Source organism: Agelaius tricolor, unplaced genomic scaffold (genome assembly GCF_023055355.1).
Source record: "Agelaius tricolor isolate 1412-34295 unplaced genomic scaffold, bAgeTri1.0.p SCAF_26, whole genome shotgun sequence".
NCBI lineage: Eukaryota > Metazoa > Chordata > Aves > Passeriformes > Icteridae > Agelaius > Agelaius tricolor.
In genome coordinates this window covers 10,644,123-10,671,956 of record NW_027269286.1, presented here as the reverse complement: position 1 = coordinate 10,671,956, position 27,834 = coordinate 10,644,123, and the positions used below count along the sequence as shown (strand labels likewise).

General features: G+C 37.3%; 1 long non-coding RNA gene across 1 annotated transcript in view; it reads left to right on the top strand.

Moving 5' to 3' along the window:
* The first annotated feature begins 17,965 nt into the window (after positions 1 to 17,965).
* Positions 17,966 to 27,834, top strand: part of LOC139600372 (uncharacterized) — a 61,730-nt gene continuing 51,861 nt past the window's right edge. Inside the window, exon 1 of the long non-coding RNA XR_011682507.1 lies at positions 17,966 to 18,074. This is a non-coding gene — a long non-coding RNA (uncharacterized lncRNA). The remainder of the gene's footprint in view (positions 18,075 to 27,834) is intronic.

Sequence of the window (27,834 nt, the reverse complement as noted above, 5' to 3'; positions counted from 1 at the left end):
TCTCTATTGCTGGTTTTTCACAGGTTATCTTCTTGTGTTGAACTGATCTCAGCTGGCATCCACCCAGTTGTTCACTCACCCCCATCCTTAGTGGAATGGGGGCAAGAGACAGAGGGTAAATGTGAGAAAAACTTGTGGGTCAAGGTAAAGACAGTTTAATAAGTGAGGGGAAAAACACCAAGGGAAACATGAGGTGATGCAAAGGCAATCACTCACGGCCTCCCATCAGGAATTTGATGCCCAGTTAGTGTCTCAGCAATGGCTGCACTGGAAGAACGCCCTCCCACAGTTTTACTGCTGAACATGACTTTGTATGGTTTGTGATATATTCTTGGTCAGTTTGGGTCAGCTCTGTGCCCTTCCAGCTTCTTGCCCACACCTCAGCTCACCTGCTGCTTAGGTCAGAGTGAGAAGCAGTAAAGATCTTGACATTGTGCAAGCACTTTTCAGCAACAGGTGAAACATTGCTTTTCTGTCAACACTGTTTTTGTCACAAATAAAAACCATAGAACTGTATGGGCTGCTGTGAAGAAAATTAACTGCATTCCAACCAGACCCAGGGCATTCCTAAAATTTCTGAATCGCTCACCAGCCATCCGGTGAAATTTAATGATATATTTTTTATTTTATTGGTCTTGAATTTAAATTATTGAGAAAACTCATGCAGCATTTTTCTGTATACATAAACCTTTTCAGAGGATTTCTTTTATAATTTAGGATTTTTCTCTGGGATGCATAAATTCCAATAAAGCTAGGACCATGCATTGCAACTTACAGAACATCATTTTGTGCTTTTCTACACTGAGGAGTATAATAATGCTTCTCACCCTGATAAATCTGTCTTCTGCACTGTCATTCCAACTTTGAAATAACATTTTCTCTGCCTCTTCTTCATGCCCTTGTTCTTGTATGAAAGAAATCTGAATTTGAAGGAGGATCATGGTATGCTTCAGTTTTGTCTTCCAGCTTGATCAGTCAAGGGAAAGGACAAAGGAGGCACAATCTTGGCCTCCAATCTTGAAAGATTTTTAGTTTGCATCTTTTTAAAATGGATTACTTTCCAGTTTTTCCTGAATGGGCTAAAGATCGTTTACTTAGGGAATGTTCTCATGCTTATCTCCTTATGGGCCAGAATTGTGACATTTTCTTTTCTTAGTTCCTTTTTTTTTTCCTGCTTCTTTTTGTTTCTGATTGTACATTTCTGTTGGAATACATTTATTATACAAAGTGGTCAAAGAGTGGAGAGAGAGAGACAAACAGGAGGGTGGGAGCGAAGAGAGGAGAGGAGCAGAGCAGAAAGCCAGCAGTGCCTCCAGATCTTATTTCTTCCTTTATTCCAGCTGTTGTTTACTACCAATGACCTCCTGGAGCAAGAATGCTCCAAGATCCTACTGATCACAGTATAGGGCCACCCTGTGAGAACACTATTTATCTTGGTAAAAAGAAATATGAATCCAGGATCTGAATTTAGCAATAATACAAATATCTGGATCAACTCGGATCTGTATTTAGTGATGATGGTGGTGATGATGATGATAACAATAACAACAACAACAACAATAACAAGAAGAAGAAGAAGAAGAAGAAGAAGAAGAAGAAGAAGAAGAACAACAACAACAACAACAACAATAATAATAATAATAATAATAATAATAATAATAATAATAATAATAATAATAATTTAAGATCTACTTTTGGTTTCTGGTCTTGCAGTTCACAGTCCCTGTCTATGTATTAGTAGTAATTTATCTTACTGTCTTACAGAAGTGCTGAAACTTTTCATTATTGCTTGTAAATAGGATTAATATGCTTGTCTGAAATGTGTACAGAAGCTGTAATGAAGTAAACTGTTTCTTTTAATGTAGTTTTTACACCTCAGACTTTTGTGTTAAGACAAAGTATTCTCTGTACTAGACCATATGATGAATGTATGAATATTTTTATTGGAAAAGTAAATGCGTTGGATACTGAGATCTATCAAGCAGCTGTTTTGCATACAATGTGACTACATTATAAAAGCTTTAATATTCAAATTTCTTACCTGTGCATGGTGTGTGATAGTGCTTATAGATTTTTTTTGTGATGATAGAATGCAACTGCTTTGAAGGAGGTACTTTGATGTATAATATTGATACACTGTAGATTAAAATTCCCATAGTTTCTCCTCAATAACAGCAGATTAGAATTACTATGATCTATTGTTCTCAACAATCTGAAGATTCCTTTTTTTCTGTTTAACAAAATAGAGAATGGGGAAGCACAGTCAAAAGAATATCTGAAACCTGGGAAAAATATAAACTAAGAATTTCACATTTTAAGTTTCAAAACTATTGCTTCAGAAAGTATGTATTGATTTCACAGTCCTGGGAAACAACTGCAAGGCAGAGCTTTGGTAATGACATACCCACACATAATTCTTTTAATGCAAGCAACAGCAACTTCAGAAGCACAAGGTAAAATTTTGTCCCATTCCTGATGAAATCTTAGATGGATGAAAAAAATGCCTCCCAGATTTTATTTTTTTCTGCTTTACTCCTAATAATCTGCTACCTTGTATCTTTCAAAAGCATAGGAAATAAGTCAAGGGGGTGTTGCAGAGTGGAGTGCAAATGTTCTATTGAATTCTTGGTGGTTGAGGTCAGACAATGCCCTGTGTAGGGTTATGTGCTGTGGTTACAGAATACAAATTCTGTGGGCAAGAAATAAAAATTGTGGAGGGGAAATGCTCTAAGGGTCTTGTGCGAGATGCTGCAATGGCTTAAATGTTAGGTGTCGATGCAGACAGAACATGCCTGGGGCTAGAAAGCTCAATCCAAAACAACAAAAAAAAAGACATAATGTCGAGCTTTACAATGACTAACTTTTATGCCTCAGACCCTGGATTTCAGTCCAGGATTCTCTAAGGCATCCACACTCTGTGCAAGGTACAGGAAGAGACAAACACCTGCAGAATGCATTCACAGTAAACAGCACAGTGCACAGGTGCTGTCTAGAGGCAATCCATAAAGAAACATGGAAAAAAGTGATGTTTCTGGATGCCTTCCTCTTTCTAAAGTCCAGGCATGTAGATATTGTGCTAAATTTATAAAGGAAGCAATAAAAAAATCTAAGCATGTATTTTTATCTTTGTTCTATATGCATGATACCTTTCAGAGAAATCAGCAATTTTATTTTGTGTGGAAAGGCTACCATTTAAAGATATAGTCTGCCAAGAGCTGTACACTGCAAGAAATGTGGTTTGGGGTAATGTGCGTAGTTGTCTCAAGGAAAAAGCACAAGGGAACTATTGTATGGTGTGGCACATGATAGTGACTGGGAGAGCACACTCAAGATTCTCTAGGGTCAATTATGAAAGCAGGAAACGTTTCCACATGCTGGCTTTGGAGGTACCCCCTGAATGGAGCTCATGTAGTTGGTGTGTCATCCTGCAGAGCAGAGTTGTGCCAAGGAATGAGTTCAGATACCCAAAGCAGCGCTGCAAGTGACAGCTGTGACTGAGCCAGCAATCCCAGCCTCTCAGCAGAGCTAGATAGGTTTAAAATGTGCTCTGTTGATAGTTCTGTACTCCTTGCTAGGAGATAGCCTCAGTGATGAGGCTATTGCAGTGTTTTCATACCACACTCCATTGCTTGTTGGAGACATGCCTGAAATGTCCTGATTTGCTGTTGACTGCTTCATTAGACTGGTCTGTATTTTCATACTGTCTGGAGTAAGTTGTTCACTGCTTCAGGGTAAAATACCACCTGGATTTTTTTTTTTTTTCTTTTTGCTATTTGTTGGGATAACTGGTACCTTGAGAGTGCTACAAACATAGGTAAAGATTGTTTCTATTTAAACAGATATATGCACTTCTGTCCTAAATATGTGATGACATGTGTAACCTGTGTGAGGTACAGGCTTGCAGGCAGGAAAGCACACAGACCAAATTCTCATTACAGTAATGTTACCCTCCCATCAGTCCATTAATACATAGTTTAAGGTTTGATACAACTGGAAATTAAACTTTATTTGGTAAATGAAAACGGGCTTTCATTAAGTCCTCAATTGTACCCATTGTTTGGTGATAGAATAGGTAAGGTCTTTCTGTGTTAACCCTTCAGAATCCATTATAAAAGCATTATCCACAATCTTTAATAATAGCTGAAATAACAGCAACAATAGCAATAATATGTTGGGGTTTATTTTTATAGAGAGGAACCCTTTCAATTTTTTTTTGATCATTGTGTTATTGATCCGCCTTTCTTTTTGTTTAAAACCCGACGAAGCCTTGGGGAGCAGTGTCTGCAACACTGATGGAGAGCTGCAAATACTGTTTCTGTGTATGGGGGTCTTTTCTTTGCCGGTATTTTTGAAAGATATGCTCTTGATCACACTCGCAGGCGATCTATTGATTTATACCTTAGGCTCAGCTCCTGAGGACAAGTCATCCTACATCCTGTAGGCTGTATTAAAAAATGCTATTGTATTCCCATGTGTTGATGAATTCTGTGAAGAAGGATACATATTATTAAAGGAACTTCAGTGATAATAATTGTGAAATCTTAGCATGTAGGTGAGACATGACTTTTGTGCCACATATAGTCCCACCAATGATCCTGCAGTTATCCAATGCACGTTACTGTCCACACAGTCCAACACCGTTCCAGTCTCTCCTCTTTGCTTTTAAAGCTCTGAAATTGAGGGTGAAATGTTCCACAAAAAAGCAGCCTCCTTATTCTAGTACTGGGGGTGACTTAGAAAGTATTCGTTAGCCCACTCATGCTGTTGACCAATGGTTTCTAAATTTTCCTTCCATGATGAAACAGCTAAGATTCTGCTAATATTTTTTGGTGAAATACTGGAATACCTAGAAACATTATCTGCTGAGTGTTAGTGCTGGGACGTTCATCAAGTACATACTTGTCTAAAAACAGGATGGTCAGCAGAGAGTTTCTTCACTCATGTCATAGTAAAAGTTAAGTCTGTATTGCTTCATCTTGAGTAATATAACTTTCATTATGTGTTGTTGTGTGAACACCTGAAAAGTGTAGTGCCTACCAAAGCATTTCCCACTTAAATAAAAAAGGGTGAGTATGAAAACTTCACACTGCTTTTTTTCTTTTAGTTTTGCGGCTAAATCACAGCATTGCAAAAATTGCAAAAAACCAGCATTTTAAGTAGAATGTTTTAGTTTTGGTCTGAGTAAAATGAAAGGTTCTGAAAATTTCTTTTCAGAAAAAAAAAAAAAAAAAAAAAAGTGCTGAAAATCAAGGTATTTCCCTTTTCCAGATATCTATGTTTTACAAGTTTAACTTAACATTTTTCATTGCAATTTTAATTTCAAAATGGAAAAATACACTCAAGTATCTTAGTTTTTCTAAATTCAACATATTCACTTGAGCAATACTTGTGCAGTTTAAATTTGCTTATAACTTCATTTTTCATCCTAATTTTTTTGCCTTACAGGGTTTGCTCAGTCATAATTTGTACTTGCAAGTTTCTCTGGAGATATGAAAGTGCTATTGGCAAAACCCAGTTATCCTGTTCATATAGATAGCATGATTTCTTATTTGACTTATTCTGATTAAATTGTTCCCTTGCTGAAAGCATCTAAGACAAGATGGCAGACAGCATTCCTTATTTCCTTCTTGGGAAAATTGAGAAATTTTCACCCATTCTATCATCCTGTCTGATGAACAACAAGTAATTGGAAAACTATTTAGGTGCAAGAGATGTTATGTGCAAGATTCATTTAACTTTTACATTAATTGTTGGCAGCTTGCCATTCTTATCACTTCTTTATTTGAATTTGCCCTTGCATCCTTATGCAATTTTTTTTACTATAAGTTTCTTACATGAAAGACAGTTTTGTTTTCATTTTTTTATAATTAATTCTCATAAAAAATAAATTGTCAAGTTGTAATGCTTCACTGATGTTATCCTTCAACTTAATTATAAGATGATCAGAGGCTGATTTCACAAGCTTTTTGAATTTGAGCTATATTTTCAGATATTTTCCAGCTACCACTGAAAAAACTCTTGTCTAACCTTTTAAAAATAAAGACAGTCAAAAAAACCAGGAAGTAACACCTTTAGATCTAGACTCTGCAAATTGCTTACCCTCATGTGTATGGGTGCATTTAACTCCTCTGCAAGGATTTTTGTTGTCTGTGACCAAAATCCTCATGTCCATATTTAGATGTGACTGTGTTAAGCATAGTATATTTGGCAGGAGTGGGTACACATAACCATGGAGTCAGCTGTAATATCCATTGGCAAATCTGGCTCAGGAAAATGAGACTATAAGTGTAGGAGCAACGAATTTCTTCAGTTAACATAAATAAATCTGTGCCTGATTGTTCCATGTGCTGTTCCTCCTGTCACAAATATGAGTTATTTTTCTAGCAGGGCTTTTGTTCTTGTTGCATGAGGTAAACACTAATATTTACCTTACAGGTATTGTTTCCAAACATTGTCTTTTGTTTTGGTAGGCCTAAATGGTCTTACCATATCTTTTTCAACATTTTTTCTTATGTTACCCTGGAGTTCACCATGTGTGGTATCTTTAAAGAGCTTCACATGAAACTGAGAGCTCTGGTTTTAGATAAGACTAGTGACAGGCGATAACCATTCCAATCTTAAGAGTTAGGACCACTTTCTGCAACTCCCCCTTCTAAAAAATTATTCTGAGGATCACAATCTCCATACTTTCTAGGGTACTTGCTATAAATTCAGTTTGATGTACCACTACACTTTAATCAGTACTACCTCACTGCTGTCAACTGTTCTGGAGAGAGAGTACACAACCCTCAAATCTTTCTTAGACCTGTGTTTGATTTGCAGATCTGATTGCCGTAATAAAAAAAAAAAAAAGTTTATTTTTAGGGAATGGGATCCACTTGTTACAGCTTAGTGACATTACTGGCAACTGCATTTTATCAGCTAGTGAACAAGTTTTCTAAAAATGCATGCTTCACTTCCCCAAAGTGACTAAAAGGCAGTAGCTGTTTGTGAACACCTCCAGGGGGAGATCCTGTCTGCTGGAGTTTCACATGCCTAAGTTTTAACAATACATGTCAAAACAAACAATTTGTTTTCAAATGTGGTTGGTGTGTTGCAGTTAAAGAGGCGAGTCATGCCATATCCTGTTTCTAAGGCTGCACGGGTCCCCTCCTGTGCCTGACCGTAGTGACACACAGGGTTCATTCAGGATCATGGCTCACTGGGCGACTGGGGCTAGACTGCTCTTATCAGACTGGATGTGAATCTGGAGACAACTTAATTTCCTTTTCACTGCCAAAGCACCTTTGGACCAAGGACTCTTTTCTTAAGATCTTTGAAAGTGTTTACAAAGGTTTGAAAATATCTGTCTTTTACTTTCTTTCCACAGAAGCACTCCTGTTCTCATTACAAATATTCTTTCATACTTTACCATTTCAAGGACTCCTTGTATTTCTTCCCTGCCATTTTGGGCTGGCATGATGATCACAGACTTAATCACGTCAAAAACAAACTCATAACCTTTTATCACTAGCAATGTTTTCCACGTTCATTAGTCCCAGGAATCTGCATGCTTGATTGTTTAATTTGAAATCTGTTGCTCTGTTTTTCTCCAAAGCCTTCCAGAGATATAGGTGATAATCTTCTGCTTTTTTTTTTTCCCTAGATCAAAACATGAGCTTTCTGACTCTTAGAACATTCTGTGACATTAGAATCAAAAGACAGTAAATGAACTAAGATAGGCTTTTCCCTTAAAAATATCTGCCAGAAATATTTTTGATATATATAATAAAAAATAATTATTGAATTGTCTGAATACTTCAGTATTGTTTTCTTTTTACTTTTCTAAAACACTCACACAGTTCTTTTTAGCTATATTTCAGTAAAAACTCTTGACCTCTTTTTCTCTTTAATGACCACTGACTGTATTCACTTAGTGGCCATTCCAGTGACTGTATGATCTTAGAACAATGAGTTAGATTTATTCTTGATTGACCTTTAGTAAATTTGAGCTTTTTTTTCTTACTTGAAAGAGAATGTCAAACTTCTGGAATCGTTTTGGTCTCTCCCACCTCTAATAAATGCAGTATTGCCATAATGTTAGAGTTCTGCATGAATCGTTTTAAAGTATACTTTTACATCTGCATCTTTTCTTCATTAGCCAAAATCCACTTTCAGTTAATTTAAGATAATTGTAATTGATAGCTATGACCCTTTATGGAACCAGCTAGTTGAAACAGTATCTTCCCCCCAAATTCAGCCACCTGTCACTATCCAAAGCCCTGAGAACACATGAATGTGCCCATATGGATGAAGGAGCTTTGCTAGCTACTGTTTTTAAAGATGTGAATCTCTGTGAGGGAGATGCAACTCCAGAGAAGCAGATAGGCAAGGCTGGAAGCAAGGATCAGATGTATTTCAAACAAATCCTGAGAGTGCAGAGTGAAGAAAGGGTAAGATTAATAGCTTTTGAGAAAAAGTCTGCTTGAAAGTAGCACTAACAACTGTGTCCAAAAGCAATGTTTAATACATTTTAAATGTCTTTATTTCTTGCTAATTTCCTACTTTGTTATGAAAAGCAGGATTCTGAACATTTCCAAAAAATCCAAGATTATCAAAGAAAAATCTGACTCTATAACCAGTTTCTCTTAGAGATAGAAATCATAGTTACATCTTGTTTAGGTAGAAGGCAGACACAAATGCATGTGTAGATACGTGCGTATCTCTAGCCTTCTAATGCTGACTTTTAAAATGTAAATATAAACATAAATAAATAAACATCAAAAAACTTAGTCTGAATGGAGTGATCTGTATTCCCTAGGTCTCTGTGCTTTTTATTTACCAATTACACATTACTTATTCACTCTCTGTTTCTTACTCGATTACAAAATCAGTGTGTCAAAACACTGGTTATTGATCTGTGCTGTTGCAGAAGAATATGCCAGCTACAAAACACAGACAGGAGCATGTGAATTACAACTTATTTTTCTTATACAGTCTTTTTCCATAATAAACACGAGTAAGCACAGCACTTGGTCTTCATTTGGAATTTTATTTATTGCTTATTACTAAGGAGTTGTGGCCTTTGAATTGGTTTTCATATTCATTTCTGTATAAGTCTGTGAAGATATTGTTTTTATTTTTTTAAAGGAGATTGAAATTGGATTGCTGTTTCAATAAATAGCAAAATATACATTTACCTTCTAAAGCATTAATTATTTGTTTAAATATGTATTAGGCCTTTTATGAAATATATATCACTTACTGGACTTCTGGTTCATAACATAGCTCTTGAATAACATGCAATTCTGCAATTCTAAAAAGTTTTTGTAATATCAGTAGTCTTTTTCATTTAACACTGCTATTTGGAAATTTCTGTACTAAACAAAGTCCAGCATACATTAATATAATGAAATACCTACTTAATAGCAAAATGAGGCAGTTTTTTTATTGATGAAGAAAGACAAAAATTTGCCATCTAGGTTTCTCTGTTGGTATCTGGATACTGCAAAACTCAAATTTATACCTTTCCTGCTTTTCCCATGGGGTTGCTTTACTGCATTAAAACCTCATAGTAAAAACCCACATGCTGAGTAGGTTCTTTCATCTTTCTTAGTTCTGGAGATCTCAGTCTGTTCAGCTGGGATGTTTCCCTTAGGAAGACAGGAACAGTAAAATGGTTCTCCCCTCCTGTTTGTTATCTTCCAGCAGACAGTTCTAGTAAAGTTGCAGAGATATATATTTAATGTTTGCTGATAGAGGACTTGAGATTTATTGTGGTATGTTTAAACAGTCACTCTCTGACTTGTATCCACCCTCCACATCTTGCCTTTTGTATGTTGAGGGTGTGTTGTTTCCTTCTTGCTTTCTTTGCAGATCTTTGTTTTGGATGCTTAAAGTTAACCTGGGGCTTTGAAAAGTGACAACTTGGCCCTGTGCAAATAAGGGTTTCCCTTGCTTTGCTCTAAAAATATAAACATTTTACTCTTAAGTTGAAGGTTTTCACCTCCACTTTCAGCTCAGAGTTTCTTAAAGATGTATTGCTGAAGCCCAGTCAGAAAAGTGAAGCCCAGTGTATAAAAGAAGAACGTGCAATGATGAGACCTTCAAGTTGGAATGTGGCTTCAGCGCAGTCACTAAAGTTTGTGTGGATGCTGCCAGCATCCTTCTCTTCACTCTTCCACTCACTGATGAAAGATAGTGCCATCATCCCAAGGGTGCTGTATGTGGTATGCAAGAACATGGAAGGGGCTTCCTTTAGCTGGCTTTGCATGTTTGTAAAAATGAATGTGAGTCGTGATTCTGCACAGACCTAGCACTGTGGTGTCTTTCCTCCAGTGAAAATTGGATGAATTAAATTTAAATGGATGCAATTCCTGCAAAGAGATATTAATATATGATATTGTTGGCATAAAAATACTTTTTATTGACTTTCCACTGGGAATTTTTTCTTTTTTTTCATGAATGAGATGCTTCTCTATAATTTTATTTTGCATGAGAGCAGTTTTGTAGACAACTGAAATTTATAGGATTGCAGTCTTCATAGATCTTTGCATTCAGGCTTCAACAATGATATTCAGCATTTTCAGAGATAAGTAGCACTGACTGTTGTTCACATGGATACCATTGCTTCTGATGGGAGAATATCATCGACAGTTGTACGTGGTTGATTTACAAAAGCTGTCATTAGTAACAGCATCTTCTTTTTCTGTCCAAAATTTGCTAACAAACATCCTTCTTATGGAATTTAAGATATGAATAGTGCTGGCTTGTGAGGGAAGGAGCTGGATTTTGCTGTACACACGTATACACTTCCCTGCTTGTCTCTGCCAATACACCACAATCTTGATTAGTGATACAGTCTAATATTCCAATCCTTCACATCTCCTGAGTCCAGATTTCCACCCATGCAGAACTGTGCCACATTTGGAGGTTCAGTAGGGTGTGATAAACAACTCATTTGAGACTAAAAGAAGTTTTTGAATTTGGATCTCCTGAGGTAAAAGGCTAGTTCACTTATAATTTATGTTGTCTAGCTCATTCATGACAAAGATTTTCTGCACCAGAAACACCTTGACAGGTGTTAGTACAAGACACTATCGTTACAATTAATGCAACAGCTTTATTAAATTTGACATTGACATGTGTATTAATAATCCTTGGACTGGCATAAGAAAATCACTCAGCTATAATTTGAAATTTTGCTTATACATGTGCATATTTGTGCTTGGTGTATCACACCGAAAACCCTTTTTCCTTGTCTAATGCCTTCTGTCACATCAGTATTATAAAGCAGATGTTTATTATAAATTATAACTCTTCAATATATGAGTATGTAAGGATGCAAAGTGAGTTTATGACTTTTCAAGATTGTGCCTAACAAATTAAACTACATATTAACATCAATCCTACAGATTCATTTACAAATAAGATTACCTGAAGTGCAGTACTGCATAACTGAATACTAAAACTCTTAGAGAAAGAAGGTGTTTACCAACAGCTGAAGTACTGAAACATATCAAGTCTAAGAGATACAAAAGACTGCAAGGGAAAAAAGTAGTCTCTTTCACTAAGAGTGAAAGATTTCTGCATTGTTTATTTTCTTAATATTCTTTTCTACTCTCTGTTGTTTGAATTCCTTCCTATCCTGAAAAGAAAATAGAAAAATAATTTTTTAAAATTGTTGTGTTTGTATGACATGGTAATTTGAAAATTAAAAAAAACCCCTGAAGTAATTGTAATTTATCTATAAATCTGTTAATTGCAGTAATTGCGATTCATCTATAAATCTGTTAATTGCACTTTAACCCTTGCTGAGTTGATGGCTTTGAGTCCAGCTATGTCAGTAGTGCATAAAATTTTAACCCTTTTTTTTTGTCCAGAATTAGTACTTGCGAGTGTCTTAACATGCATGAAAACAAATAGAATTGTTTAAAATTGTTTAGAACAAGTCAGAAGGAAATGGGGCCAAACTAGGAAAAAGAATGCACACAGTAATTTCAAAAATAAAGAAACCTCTGAAAATGCATTTAAAAATTGTTTCAGTTTTTACTTTAGGATAAATCAACATTCCTCAAGCTCATATAATTTGAAATTTATTTTTTATGAGGACACTAACAGATGTACCACACAGAACAAATTTGCAGTGGTGGTGAGTTAGCTGACCTTTCAGTCTAAAATTAAGGGAAAAAGATAATTTACTTCTTCTGACCCACTTTGCGCAGATGAATTGAGGTGTTTGAGTTCTTTTTGAGATGCTGTTTGACATTTTATCTTTTTTATCTTTTTTTTTAACTTTAAATTTGTTACTTAGCTTTTGAATTTTAGATTACATCACATACCAGGAACTCTGGCATTATTTGTTCTCTTAGTCCTTTTCCCTCTTTTTCTCTCTTGGGCTTGTTTTCTTTTTTGTCTGGGATTTATATGACAAATTACAGATGTCTGCAGTGAGGGTGTGCAATGTAGATGTCCGCGTCTGAACTCCTGTGGCTCACCCTAAAGAAAGACAGTACTGAAGTACAGTTTATCTCATCCTAATGCAAATATTTTAAATGGGTCAGAAGAAACACCTTAAAAATGCCTGTTCCTCCCTGCTGACTGCAAAAGGTGACAAGGGGGAACAGCAGAAAGGGATGTGTGTAATAGCAGGAGTCTAAAAGTAATGTAGGCATCTAAAAGAAAGTGATAACATTTTGTTATCTACTCTCTTATAATAGTAGCAATTTCCATGAGTGCCGCTGATGCAAGATCAATCTCTGCCACAGGGAAGGCTGCTTCTTGTGTCTCACTCTGCTTTCCAGTGGTTGAAGTTTTAGAGGAGCTACTGCATCTCCTTTTTATTGGGGTGCAGGAACGAATATCAGTATTGCCCAGTGATGAAGAAGAGAGCAAATACGTCTCATTACGTGTTTTTCATCCAGTTTCTGATGGAACAAATGCATTTCAACTAAACAAATTTTGATGAGAATTGTTTCATTTTTGGCTTTGACTCTCCACTTAGAAAGAAATAATTTTTACATTCTAACCACTTTCATACTAAAATTCAAGTAAATTTGGAGCAATAAGGGAGAGTAAAGCTGAGCTAGGATTTCTTTTATTTTTTAAATCAGTTCTCTGTGCACTACTTCTATATTTTTCTTATCACAAATGTTACAAGCCAACACTTAAAAATTTTTTCTTAACTTTTTAAGACAATCCAATGGTTAGGTTGAAGGTCTAAGCGATGTTATTCCTGACAGTACCTTTCCATGTCTTCATATGCCAGATTTCTTTTCCATTCCAAACAAAAGTGATCCTCTGATTTATTATTTAAGACTCTATTTCTAACCAGTCCTCTTCTTGTAGCTTAGCTTGTGGCTGTGCTTTTTTCGATCAGGACTCCCAGTATACAGCACTTGTTCATGAAATGTTCAAAGTTGGTTATGAATTCTGTTTTCATTGGGGAATGCAAACAGCATTGTATTACTTGGGATAAAGGTGAGGATACCTGTGAAAATACTCCAGTGGAACCAGACAACTGAAACTGTAGCAGTCACCTGTAGGACATTTGAAATTCATACCAGTATGGAGGTATTTTCTCAGGTTTTGTGTTTTTAAGGGTATGAGACTTTGTGACAGAGAAGCAAAAGTTCAGAGAAAGGAAGGAAAAACAGGCTAGCAAGGAAGGAAAAGGACATGTTTTCAGTAGCTGGATAACAAACTAGAGTAAAATCTGAATGGGTTATTTTTGAAGCTGAATGTTACCTAGTGTTGGGAGGAGAGGGTTAAAACTGGAAAATTTGTCAAAGAGGAGGGAATAGTTTTACTCAAAGTGACTTTGCAGCTGCAGATGCTAAAAATGTCACCGAGGGAAAACCCTATTTTTTATGCCTAATGTGTTCCAACCTCTGCCTGTTTTGAGAAGTAGAATTCCTGCAGAGAGAGAACACACTCTCACAGACATGAGTGTGAAGCCATAACTAAAGCTTTTCTTACTGTGAGGTGCAGAGTGCCCCTCATCCACCTCTGCTGCCCTCCAGGATGAGCTGAGCCTAAGCAAGCCTGTGTGTCCCTGTGTGTCTCTGCTGCCTGGAGTTGTCAGAGTGGTAATGAAATAAATCTGCTCTTTGTGTTTCAGCTGGGGTTTGATGGTTGCCTTTGGTTACCTGTGTTTGTTGATTCACACACCTACCAAGAGCTGGAGGCACTTAGCAAGGGATATGCCTTGTCTGATTCCAGTTGAGCTCAAGAAAACCAGTATGTGCAATTTGTTGTTGATAGAGAAGGTTGAATCAAATATATCTGAAACATCAATATGTTTGCCTAGTTGATTTTCTCTTCCTCAAAGCAGAGTAAAATTAGATTAATTGATCAAGTCAAATAATCTAATGGTACATGGGGGAGTAGAGTAGTTGGTGTTGGCCTAAATGCACAGATGAAAACAGTAGTTTCCAGCAAATACTGATTTTTTGCCTATTTTTTCTGTCATTTTTGTACTTGAGAGGCCTGTGGGCTCTATTGTCATTCCACTGTCTAGCCACTCACTAGTTGCACTGATGGCAATATATTTTTGTAGGTCGAAGTGATCCTCCACATGTGTTTTACTGCACTAAACCTGAGAGATTACATTTGTTCTTTTTTTTTTTCCTAGCTGCTGTTGTCTGTCTTAGATTATCCCTGGGCATCCAAAAACTTGGGCATCCTTCCTCATGGTATACCCTGATGAGGGCAATAGATGCAAAGATTTTGAATGTCAAAGTCTTCATTATTGAAACACTTGAAAAGCCTCATTAGTAAGAAACAAAACAGAAACACCTACATCCGTTTTACTTATCTGTGTCATCAGTGACAGTTCAGAAAGACAAACATGTTTCCCCTCTATTACTGGCATCATTCAAATCATAAAGCTTGAAGGAAAACAAATGCAAATAAATACATGAAACTTACTGAAATATTTAATTGTGGCTTTAGCCAGCTGAATTTGAGCCAGCAGCATGCCCTGGAGGCCAAGAATTCCAGTGGCATCCTAGATTGTATCAGAAATAGTGTGGCCAGCAGGACCAGGGCAGTGATTGTCCCCCTGTACTTGGCAGAGGTGAGTCCACACCTTGAATCCCATGTTCTGTTTTTGGCTCCTCACTACAAAAAAGGCATCCAGGAGCTGGAGTGAGTCCAGAGAAGGTCAATGCAGCTGGGGAAGGGTCTGGAACACAATTCCTATAAGGAGCAGCTGAGGGAGCTCAGGGTGTTTAGCCTGAAGAAAAGGGGAGGCCCTCTTGCTCTCTACAAATATCTGAAAGAGGTTGTAGCAAGGTGGGAGTAGGTCTCTTCTCCCAGGTAAAAAGTGAGAGGACAAGAGGAAATGGCCTCAAAGTGCTCCAGAGGAGGTTTAGACTGGATATTAAGAAAAACATTTCTTCACTGAAAGGGATGTCAAGCACTGGAACAGACTTCCCAGGAAGCTGGTTACATCAAGATTCCCTGAAGATATTTAAAAGATATGTAGATGTGTCACTTAGGGACATGATTTAGTGGTGGACTTGGCAGTATTAGGTTTATGGTTGAAACTGAAGATTTTAAAGGTCTTTTCCAACCCAAAAATTTCTATGATTCTGTGATTCTATGTACTGCAATATAATTTAGTACTAAGTAATGCCAGGAAATACTTGGCAACATCCTATTTTTTTTTTTTCAATCTGAAGCAGAATATCTGTATTATTTCCATAGGAGCTAAGATAAATAACCTTTCAAGAGCATTTCAAAAGGAGAAGAAAGGATTTAATTACTTCCTTTTTGATCTAAAACCAGAAAATAATTTGTCTAAAACTGAATCACTGAGGAGTACACATACAAAATCCTCACAGATCATCTTCTGTGTAGTGCATGTACAAAAACTGCTTCTACATTATTAAAACCTTTAATTACTGTGGTTGTGTTTTTATTTTGGTGTTTTTTTTTTTTTTTTGTCCCCAGCAAAGCACTATGAACAAGCTATTGGGCAAACTGTTGCTGCAACATGTAAAAAATACAACTAGTAAATGTATCAACTGCACAGATATATGTAGTATGAGATGAAATAAAGTACTGTGAGTGCAGAGCTGCTACCACACTCCCCACAGTCTCATTCTCACTTGTTTCTCTGGTGTACACGTGTGGTTGGCTGGCAAGTCACTTGATTACAATGTGGGAAGTGTCTAAGTTCGAAGTTAGTATTGCATCTCTATTTTCCCTTTGGAGATTTTTTTCTTCCTTACCAGTCTTTTTCTTGTTCCTACTTCTTATTTTCTGAAATGAAACGTTATAGCTCTTTATTTCAAACAAACTTTTTCATTTCACGTTTTGCTGTTCATTTTCCCCCCAGAGGATTAGAAGATGGCTGAAATAACTTGAAAATAAAGCCAAATATTAAGCTGAATTTTTGTTGTTGGTTTCTCAACTGAATTAAAAAAAAAACCCAAAAAAACATCCACAGCTCACACAATTCTACTTGAAAGGCTTTTGTAGTGATTGTAGGGATGCATATGAATAAGCATATAGCACATAACTCATGCAGTAAACATTTAACTTCCCAGATGAAATGCCAATAGCATTTGGGTTAATGTAGCTCATTGTGCCTGTGTGCTGTCAAGGTCTTCTGAGATCTTGTGTCATGCTTTTCATTTGCTCCACCTGGGCTCATGACTTACCTTCCAGTTATTCTGTCATTTGCATCACTCTTCTTTTTTTTTTATTTCCTGCATAGCTGTAAGTAAGTGAAACCACTTGTGCCCATGAGGAGACACATTTATTCTTTTATTGAAATGTGTCCCATTTTATGTTTCAGCAGTAGAAATATGACATGGTTTCTGCTTATTTTTATGTAAATGCTTTAGGTGCAAATGTTTTATTATTTATTTTGTTGCCTCTTGAGCTCTACGTGCTAATAGCAAATCAGTTCTTTCTCACAGCTTTCTTTTATTCAGATGTTTATTCTATTTATGTCTATTGCAATGGAAGAGTTAGAGGATGCTTAATTTTTTTTTACACTGTGTAGTTTAAGTACAAGTTCTTCAAAGTGAATGTTTCTACTACAGTAGTAAAGCCTGGACAGTGAGCAGTGTTTGGAAAAGTAATTCTTGCACCTGCATTTGCTATAGATAACCCCAGTCTGATGTATCAGCTGAGCTGATGGGTAGCAGGCTGGGGAATGTAAAATAGGCTGAAGAAGGTGTGGGACAAAATATATTAGAAAATGGAGCATTTTGTTTTTTGAGTCTGACTGTACTGAGAGCCAAGGAAGTGTGTATTCTGTCCATCTGTAAAGCTAATCAAGTAAAATGAAACTGCATTAGTTTTATACAGGAATATTATAATTACAATAGCATCAACAGCAAGAGCAACAACAGCAGCAATAATAGTAATATTAATAAAGGATGTAATTAAATTTTTGCAAAGCCTTTGCTGGGTAAAAAACCCACAGATTTAACCTGACTACATTTATTTACAATATTTTCTTTCACATTCTCCTCTACTTTAAATATCATAAGACCTCAATTCTTTTAGTGGGATGTTGCTACTGCTGCTTTATTTTGAGGTTTTCAAAGGATTTATTATTGATAATTAATTTTAGATAGGAATTGCAGCTCCTTTCTAGACATCAAAACTACCCTTATGAAATTAAGCAACAAATAAGAATAAACTTTTGACTAAGCATATAACAAAAAAGTCTGTTACTCTTACATTCACATCTTATATTTTTACTTTTAATATTGTCTGCCTTTCTAACTTGATTTTAATCTGCTTTTCAGGGTTGTTCTCAGTAACATCACTGTTAGAACTTGTGCAAACAGCTGTGACAGAACCCTGATAACTGGTCTCTTTTCATACTTGATGACTAGTACTGATTCCTGATGCATCTTCTACTAAGACAGTAGAGTCCATTGACCAGCTCAGCTTAGTTAGGCTGAGCTGCTGGTGGCCTGTCATATCAGCCACTGATTTATTGTTACTCTGTACTTTTTCTTTCCTCAGATGCAGCTTAGGTTGGATCATCCAAATGAATCCTAGACTGGATGTGTTGGCTAAAGCCCATTGCAGCACTCACAGAGGCCTTCTGGATGGGAAGGCACTTACAGGTATATCAGGGATTGGTGCCTTTTCACTGTGGAAGGTTTCAATGTTTAATTTGTATAGTTGCTTAGTTGGCTTATAGTGAGTCTGAGAATTCTTAACTATTTATCCTTACAGCATCTCTGAGAGCTAGGGAATTGCTTTTCTCACTGTTTTACAGCTAGAGAGCTGAAATGTGCTGCTAACCAGCTTTCCCAAGGTCACATCAGAAATCTGCAGTGCAGAAGGAAGCTGGCTAAAGCCCTAACCTCTACCAGTGTGATCCTCCCTCTACCAGATAAAAAGCAAGAACAAACTAAAACCTATGCCTCAGAGGGAGTTTTTCAGGCTGCTTTGGCAGCATGTTGTGTTTCTAACTATTTCTATTAGTTAAAGTTTTTCCTTTACACTTAACCTAGATGTTCTCTGCTGCAGCATAAGCCCATTAGTTCTGTCCTCATTGACTAAGGAGAATAATTTGTCCCTATCCTCTTTATAGTAACTCAGTGTATTTGTAGATATGTCATGCCTCCCTTCTGTGTTCTTTTGTTTAGTCTAAACATGCCCAGTTCACTTAACCTTTTCCCACAGATCTTATCTTTTTTGTTGCTCTCCTCTGAAGTCTTTCCAATTTGTTTGCCTTTTTGAAAATGTTGTGCCCAAAACTAAACACAGTAACCCAACAGAGGCCTAATCAGTGTCAAGAAAACTGCAATCCCCAGCAATCCCCAGGAACAATAAATCAGGTAAGGAAGGCAAGAGACTGGCATGCCTGGGTAGGGAACTACAGGTCAAATTAAAGGAAAAGAACATGCACAGGCATGGTAGGACAGGTAACCTGGAAAGAAGGAAGAGGAAATTTGGTTGGGTAGGGATGGGGTTAGGAAGGCCATGGTGAAGCTGGAACTGAACCCAGCAAGGGAACAAAGGAAAACTAGAAGGGCTTCCAACAGTATGTGAGCCCAAAATGGAAGGTCAAAGAAGGTGTACTGCCCCTGATGAACAGTGGGGGTGAACAGGAAATAACAGATGGGAAGAAGGCTGAGGAACTCAACTGGGGGAGCACAGGCCCTCCCACTGTAAGTAAAGATCACAATCATGGCCACCTGGAGAACCTGAATAAGTTTATGGAACCCAATGAAACGCATTCCATGGTTCTGAGGGAATTGGCTGATGAGTGGCCAACCTGCATCCTGTGATATTTAAAAAGTCATGGTAGTCAGGGGACATCCCAGATGACTGTAAAAAGGGAAACATTGTGCCTATCTTTAAAAAGGATGGAAATGAGGACTCTAGGAACTAGTGACCTATGAGCTTCCCAGCTGTCCCTGGGAAGGGCATGGGACAGATACTCCTAGAAGCTTTCCTGAGGCACATGGAAGACAGGAAGGTGATTCAGGACAGCCAGCCAGCAAGTCAAGTCCTGCCTGACCAACTCAGTGACCTTCTGTGATGGGGTGACTCCATCAGTGGTCAAAAGAAGGGGGCTACAGATGTCATCTATCTGGTTTTCTGTAAAGCCCTGAGAATATCTATCTGGTTTTCTGTAAAGTCCCTGAGAATATCCTTCTCTCTAAATTGGAGAGAGATTGATTTGATGGGTGGACTTTTAGATGGAAAGTTGTTATCCGGAGTGGTTAACCAGAGCTACATCATCTACTATGGTTACATCCAGGGGTTAGCAGTCAACAACTCAGAGTCCCAATGACATCAGTGATGAGTGGTGTCTCTCAGGGACCAGTGTTATTTAATAACTTCAGTAATGACATAGATGAAAGGACCAAGTACACCCTCAGCAAATTTGCAGATGACACCAAGCTGAGCGGTGAAGTTGACACATCTGAAGGACAGGATTCCATCCAGAGGGACCTGGACAAGCTCAAGAACAGTGCCAAAAGGAATCTCATGAGGTTTAACCTCCAGTGTCAACACAGGCTGGGGGATGCAGAGATGGAGAGCAGCCCTGCTGAGAAGGACTTGGAGGTGCTGCTGGATGAGAGGCTGGACATGACCCAGCCATGTGCACTCACTGCCCAGAAGAGAAAGCCAAATGTGTCCTGGGTTGCATCCAAAGCAGTGTGGGCAGCAGGGAGAGGGAGGGGATTCTGCCCCCCTGCTCCCCTCTGGTGAGACCCCACCTACAGTGCTGCACCAAGCTCTGGGCCTCCCAACATGGGAAGGACATGGACCTGTGGGAGCAAGTCCAGAGGAGGGACACCAAGTTGATTTGAAGGCTGGAGCACCTCTCCTATGATGAAAGGCTGGGAGAATTTTGTTTGCTCAGCCTGGAAAAGAGAAGACTTCTGTATGATCTGTTTCTGGCCTTCCAGCACCTGAAGGGAGCCTACAAGAAAGATGGAGAGAGAATATTTACAAGAGCATGTAGTGACAGGAAAAGGTGTAGGGGGATAGAATACAAGAAAATAAAGATAGTGTAGAAAGTAATCTCACCCCTAAGGAGTTGCAGCTGGGCCAATTATCAAAGATTAGGAACAGACCTGACTTTACAGGCCACAGCTGTAACCAATGAGAAGAAGAGTTATAAAAGAGTGGGTTGGTTGGTTGAGAAGGGACCTAGAGTCAGTTGGCTGCTTTGTGAAGAAGAAAGTGTCAGTTCTCTGAGGAGCTGTCCACAAGGAACACTAAGAAGGTATGAAACTTTTGCAATACGGAGACAACAGTATGGAACCCCTGCAATAAGGTGACAACACAAGGGGGAAAAGTTTTACCTGAGAAAGAAAGTAGTTTTGATTAGATATTAGGAAGAAATGCTTTATTGTGAGGGTGGTGAGGTACTAGAACAGGTTGCCCAGAGAAGCTGTGGGTGCACCATGTCTGGCAGAGTCCAAGGCCAGGCTGGGTGGTGCAATGAGCAACCTGGTCTAGTGAAAAGTATCCCTGCCCATGGTAGAGAGGATTGAAACTAGATGATCTTTGAGGTTCCTTACAACCAAAGCCATTCTATCTTTCCATAACTATATAAAAACCAAAATAATTACCTTGCTTTTTTTACATGTGACATGTCTATTATTGCAATTCAATATAAAAGTTGTCATTGTTAAAGTGTGCTATTGTGATTGTATTTAGTCTTTAATTTAAAACAATGCCAATACTTTTCATGTAGCATTATTCTTGCTAACATGCTATTAGTTTCCATACCCACTGACTTGATAAATATACTTCACTTACCCTTATTACTGTTACTGCTTGCTGTCTCTGACTAACCTGAATCAGAGTAAGCCTTATAAATTAAGGTGGGTAGGGTCCATTCAGATTTGAGTGGGCTACAAGGCACCTGAGAGCAGATGGAAAAGAGAAGTTTGGTGGAATTTGTTGAATTACTATTGTTATACTAGCATATTACTGAGTTTTGGTCTGCTTTTAAATTCATTATCGTGTTTGTCTTTTGAATGTCCCTGCTAAAGAGCTAACAATTCCTTGATTTTTCTTAACAAGCCCCATGACTGTAAGAAGCTTTGACAAAAATATCTTTGCCTTTTTTTTTTTTCCTTCTTGACCAGTAGCATTCTTTCTGCCAAGAAATGTAGGAATAAGGAAGAAATGTCAAAACAATGTTTTAGACTGGGGATTTTTGGTGCAAATCTCTTAAGGGTCACTGATACCATCCTACAGTGAATGTGTCTTTATTGAATCTCATTTCATTTCTTTTTAACAAAGGTAACATCTTAAATACATCAGAGTCACATATGGTAAATATGCCATTCCATATCTATTTTGTACATATATAATGTCTATAAAATATTTGCCCAGTTTTAATTACTATGGTAGCTGAATTTGTGTTATATGCCTGTCTTTTAACCTGTGGTTAGTCATTACACAGCTGCCAGTTCTCTGTCTTCTAAACATTTGTGTATTTCTATGGTGTGCCAGTCCATAATAGTTCAGCCTTCAAAGTTGATGCATGAATTAATAGTTCCCCCTGGTGACAGCTGGTATACAGAGATTTACATTTGTCAGCATGTAGCCGGATTTTAATTTATTTATTCAAAATATTGTAGATTAATATTTCAGTTATTAACCTAAATATGAAAGGACAGCCTGCACAATGCCGAATGTAAATATCTTGAGTCCTGTATGAGCTATTATGGAAAAAAAATCCTAGTTAGATATTAGAAAATGAAGCTCCAAGAGAGCTGCTGAGCTGATGTAAACCAAACATCTTGACTGACATATTTGCCTCCATTGTTCACAAAAGGCCACAGCCTCAGCCAGTTTCTAATCACACTGTACTTCAACACAAGGCACTGTAACTCAGAGTAGAGGGAGAAAGCAGTTTGTTAAGAACTATAAATCAAAACACTCTGTATCACACTGCAGTTGATTTAGCGTTCTTTTGTTCGAGGCTGCTGCCTGACACGTATCTAGCTGGGCACTCATGAAAAGAGAATGTGTAACTGTGTTAATTATATTCTGGTTATTGCCTACTGACCTTTAACATTGTGGGAAAAACAGAGAAGTAATGTTTCCTTTGTCTTCACTTAAAGTTTGCTTTGCCGTCTCAATGTCTCCAGTAATTACCTTGTGTTTTAGTATTTTGGAAACTCAGCAGACAGTGTGGTGTATTTGTAGAGCTGGATCCAGTGCTAAGGAAGAGCAGCTAGAGCATTTTCAGAGATCTAGGTGATAAAGACCACACAAATCTGATTTAGATAGCATTTTGAGTAGTTTATGATGTAAGAAAAGAAAGCCCATAACAGGGTGTTGGCTTGGGCCCCCTTCATTGGCATTGCAGCAGCTTTGCTCCTAGTCCAGTTTATTCCTTTTTGTCCTTATCACTGGATTCAGTAGACAACACAGTAACCTTTAGCTGCCTGGACTGACCAAGGCTATGGAAAGTAATATATCACTGCATGCAGTCTAGCCTAACAACAGTGTATGGTGTTGGAGTCTCTCAATGCCGCAACAAAGTCCAGGATTTAATGGGAGAAAACTCCATGTGAGAGGCTGTGTCTGTTTCTTCAGTGCATAGTTTACTGGGGAACTGAAACTATGGACCTTTTTAACTCTCCTTACATCACAGTTTCTAGGCCAACAGCTGCATTTGCAGGCAGGCCTTATGACTTACAAAATTTAAAATGTTTTTAAATGTTTTTTTCAAAGGAATAGCTTTTATAATGGTTGCCAAGAATGTTGGCAAAGATGCAATTGCCTCTTGGTATAATAAAAACTTTTTTTTTTTTTTGAAAGACTTATAAACCTTCTGAAGTGTTGCTAATTCATTAACAGTGAAAATTCTAGAGAGCTGCTCTGGCTGGCCATGGTAATCCATTAGTGACTTTTCCAGCACTGCTCTGTGGCAGTGATATTTCTTGGGTAGCAGTGTGGTAAGCTGCTAGCAGCTGGAGAGCAGGAACAGGGAGGGAGGACTTACACTGTCTCATTTGTAGCCTACTTTTTTTTTTTTTTAATGAGGGTTGCATGGAACAAACTTCCCTGTTTCACCCAGATGATAATTTTCAGTGCTAAGTTCCCATTATATTTTTAAGCAAGTTATATTTTTATCCTAGTATTTTGGTTTCTATTCAAAGTATCAGAACAAATTCCGAGTTCTTTAATTAAAAAGACAGATATACATCAAACACCCAAGGTAATTTTTAAAGATGACAGCTTTTGTTTATGTACGCTAGTTAACCATTCTAGTCTTTGAATATTGCTGTTAGGAGGAAAGAAAAAAATAGAAATTTTAATTTTCTATTGAAATTTGGACTTTGGAAAGATAAGAAAATTCTTAAGTAACTGCAGCATTTTGTGCCATAAAATTTCATTAAATATAATGAAACCTGTCATGTTTAAAGACTCTGTGTCCAACTTCAGAGATTTCTGCTCTCTCATTCCTCCTCCACTGATGTTTCTTCCTCTCATTTCTTGCTTAATATCTATGGCAAATTTTCCCAGAGTTTACTAGTCAGTGCTTACATCAGGAGTGCGCTCCTTGGTATACATAACTCCTCAGTGTAATACTTACTGACCTCCATATAAAATATTTGCTACAAAACCAGTGGAGTAAAAATACTTTGATGCAATTATTCTACCCTGTTTGGTTGTAATACAATTAGATTATTTAAGGATCCTTCAGAGGAAATTACTTTTCAGCCTGCTTAAATCCAAGAAATGATTCCCTCCTAATAAAGGTGTGAATATTGGCAAAATAATGAAGCTAATTTTCCTTGAAATTTAGATTAAAAAATAAAAATAAAATATTTTTCAGGGGAAATTATTTGTGTTTTGAAGAACTCCAGAGACCCTGTAGTCCTACTTTTCCAGGGCTCAGTACTGGTTTTTTGTCTTACTCAGTGTAGTTGTCATCCAAGCTTGTGTTGCCTGTGTAACATGTATTAGAGAAATGTGAAAAAATTTCAAATCTCTGATTTTCTCCAAAAATGTAGAAAAGTCCAGTTTTCCACTTGAATTTGACAAACTACAGAAAAATACTATTTGCTTCTCCAGCAACTCCAAGACATGAAACGCTCCATGGCCTTAACCCAGAGGAACTTGTCTTTCATTGCAGGGTTCTCTTCTTCCTGTTGAGACTGCTTGTATTTTTTTTGTCAGTCACTGTTTAAAACTTAATCACTCTTCCTTTTTAAGACAGTTACCCTAGTGCAAAAATAAACAGTCATTCCAAGTCTTTAAAAAAGCAGTTTGTTTCATGGTTCCATGCCTTCTCTTCCCCCCCACCTCCTCCAGCTTTCCCCATTACATGAATCACTTCCATGTAAATTATCACTGCTGTTTGTCACTCAGCCTAACCCTGAGAGAATATTACACCTATTAGAAATGTATGCATTTTACAGAGCTATTTGGGAAGAAAGTAATAAATAGAAGAAAATAGACATGTTTTTACCACAACCTGCCTGCAGAATTCACTTTCTATTGCAGATGTATGGCAAACCACATTGCGATCACTGGATTTTTTTCAGTCTAGTTATTAATTGCAAGTGATAGGTATTATTATTTTTGTTGCTGTTATTGATATTAATAATATTAGGAAAAACAGTTTTAATATTTTTCTGTGTAATTTAAGTAACAAAGCAAAAGTGTCTTGTTTCTATCACTGAAGAACTCTGTTTTTTGTTGTACCGTTTTACTGTTTCACATTATAAATATACCATAAACAGCTTTTAAGGTCAAGCAGAAAGGAAGATTTTCTTTTCCAAACATCTGTCAGCAACCACAAGGAAGAGAAGACAGTACTAGCATAATTTAGCGTGCTTTCGCTTGGTGAAAAATGTTCCTTGGACACTATGTTAGGACACATACTTTAAGTAAAACTTTTTCCGAGTGCTTTATCTTGTATGGCTTTGCTCCTCTTGCGCTAATATTTTTTGTTTTCCATGTTGTTTGGGGCTACAAATATGTCACAAAAGGATCATAAATGTTATTTATTCTTCTGGCATACAGAGCTCATTGTGATAAGAGTGAGCAGTTGCCACTCTGCAGATGGCAAGAAAACTGGTTCCAGGTTTTTGTGTACCTGGATGTCATTGATGGCTGTGCTGGAACACAACAAGATAGAGAGGAGGCATTAGGTTTGGCAGGCAGAGTGTGGTTTGACACGTGTCCTTTTCTGTCAGGAGCTGCCACAGGGCAGTAATAACCGCACATATCCAAGGGACTAGAAAATGATTTTCAGTTCCCTCCTCCCATCCCCCCCTTTGCATTTAGCATGAACATACAATGAAGCTGTTGGTTCTGTTGAGTCAGAAAAAGAAAAATTATTGAATATTAAATCTGAACTGATTCCATATAAATGGTCTTGGATCCTTCAGTAAAATATGCCTAAACTGTGCTGCAATTATCTCCTTGGGTAGGAAAGACATGCGAATATAAGAAATAAAATTGTAAAATTCTATTCATTGCAAAACAATATATCTGAAGGGAAGCAAATTTCTGCAAAGAAAGTAGGCTTTAAGCTTAATAGGAAAACTCTGACACTAACCATAATCTGCATATCTGCAAATCCATAACCCTGTCACCTGGCCAACACAATGAAGAGCCCAGGAAGCTGGTGAACTGAAAGCATTCTGAAACTGAAATCCTGTCAGATAGCATCAAGGTCTGTAAAGGCACAACATACAAAAAGGGAGACCTCTTCTTAGTCTGGAGGTGAAAGACAGCATAGATAGACTTCAGGGCACAAAGTCCACTTACTGGGTAAGATATGCATTTCCAGCCTCATTGGAAGATATGAGATATATGGCTTCTTCCAATTAGCGTTTTTAAAGAGTTCTTTCTTTTCTGATAAGGATTTTATGGTTAGATTACCATATCTGCATAAGCCTCTTTAATTGCGCTTAAAAAGTAAACAGCTGCAGAGGGGAATTTGGAGACTTTTAGGGTAGGTCAGAGGCGTTACTTCTGGAGGCCTTTTTTACCTTTAACTGGGAAGAAACCTGGCTGAAGACTTAAATGTTTACATTCTGTATGTTAAAATGCATGAATCCCAACTCTCATGTCTCTTACGTGCTGAAACCATCACAGCTGAAATACTGTTGCTTATAATTTTATTGCAAATAAGGCATATAAAAAGATTTTGTGGGATCTACAGAAGCCACTTCTGCTGTCCGCTTATGCAGCAGCTTGCATATGGAGCAGTGTGGTTATATTGCCAATGTTTTGTTTATTGAAAAAAATTATATGATTATATTGCTTCATATTTCTGCTTGTCTTCTGAAAGAAAATGGTGGATTGTAGTGCCAAAGGAACCTTCTACTGATGCAGAAAATTGTGAGATATCACTGCCATACAAATAGTAGTACAGGGCAAACTCAAATTAATAAATAAAAAAGGGCATGTGAGGTAAAGAAGTTTTGTATTTTTCTGTAGAGACATGTTGGTATATTCTCTCCATAAGAAATAGGACTTTCCTGGAATTGATTACAACAAATACATTTATTCTATAGTAAAAAGAAGTGATGAGAAAACTACATTTTCAGAGCTGAATGAGAACTGTGTGCAGACCAACTTGCAATAGAAAAACACAGTATGCACAGCAATTTAGGGACCCAGTTCTGACATTTAACTGACTTTACTCCTTCTAGAGAGTGTCAGCTTTATCCCCTTTTTTCAGTCATAGGGCTGCTGGCTACAGCTTTATAGCAAGGTCTGATAATCTAGATTTGCTGTATATCTAATGAAGAAGTGTCAGGATTTTTTTAACAACAAGTCTTCAATCTGAAGTGATTTCAGAATCTCATTTAGCTGTAAATAAAAGCTTGTGTGAAAGTACGTAGTTTTAAATTATTTTACTTTTAAAATTTAGAGGACTGGGGGGAAATTTATGTCATGGGAGAGAACTTCCTGAATCATCTGCAGTTCAGTGCCTGTGAATTTCACTTGAACTATGGAAGAGTCAGCTGCAGACTAAGTCTGTTGCCAGACTTGGCTTCTCCTGCAAATATTGTTTGTGTGAATAAGGAAGTGTTCAGGGAACCAGTCTGCTCCAGATTTCATTTGTTCTTGATTTTAGGTGCTTGACTAAAATGTCTACACCACCAATTTCTTATTTAGTGGTTATTTAGTGGTCCTTTATTTTCATAATTTTTTTATTTTGATGTAAATATCCACTACAGAATGTTGAGTTCTCTAAAAGTTCAAATTTCTTTCTGGAAATCATCTGCTCATTATTGAATAGCTAGATAGGTAGGATGGATTTGTGCTTACATAAAAATAAGCTGAATGTATTTAGGAATGTACAACCTGGCAGCAGAAAATTTCATAGTGCAGAATCACAGAATGAATCAGGTTGGAAAGAACTTTGAGGTC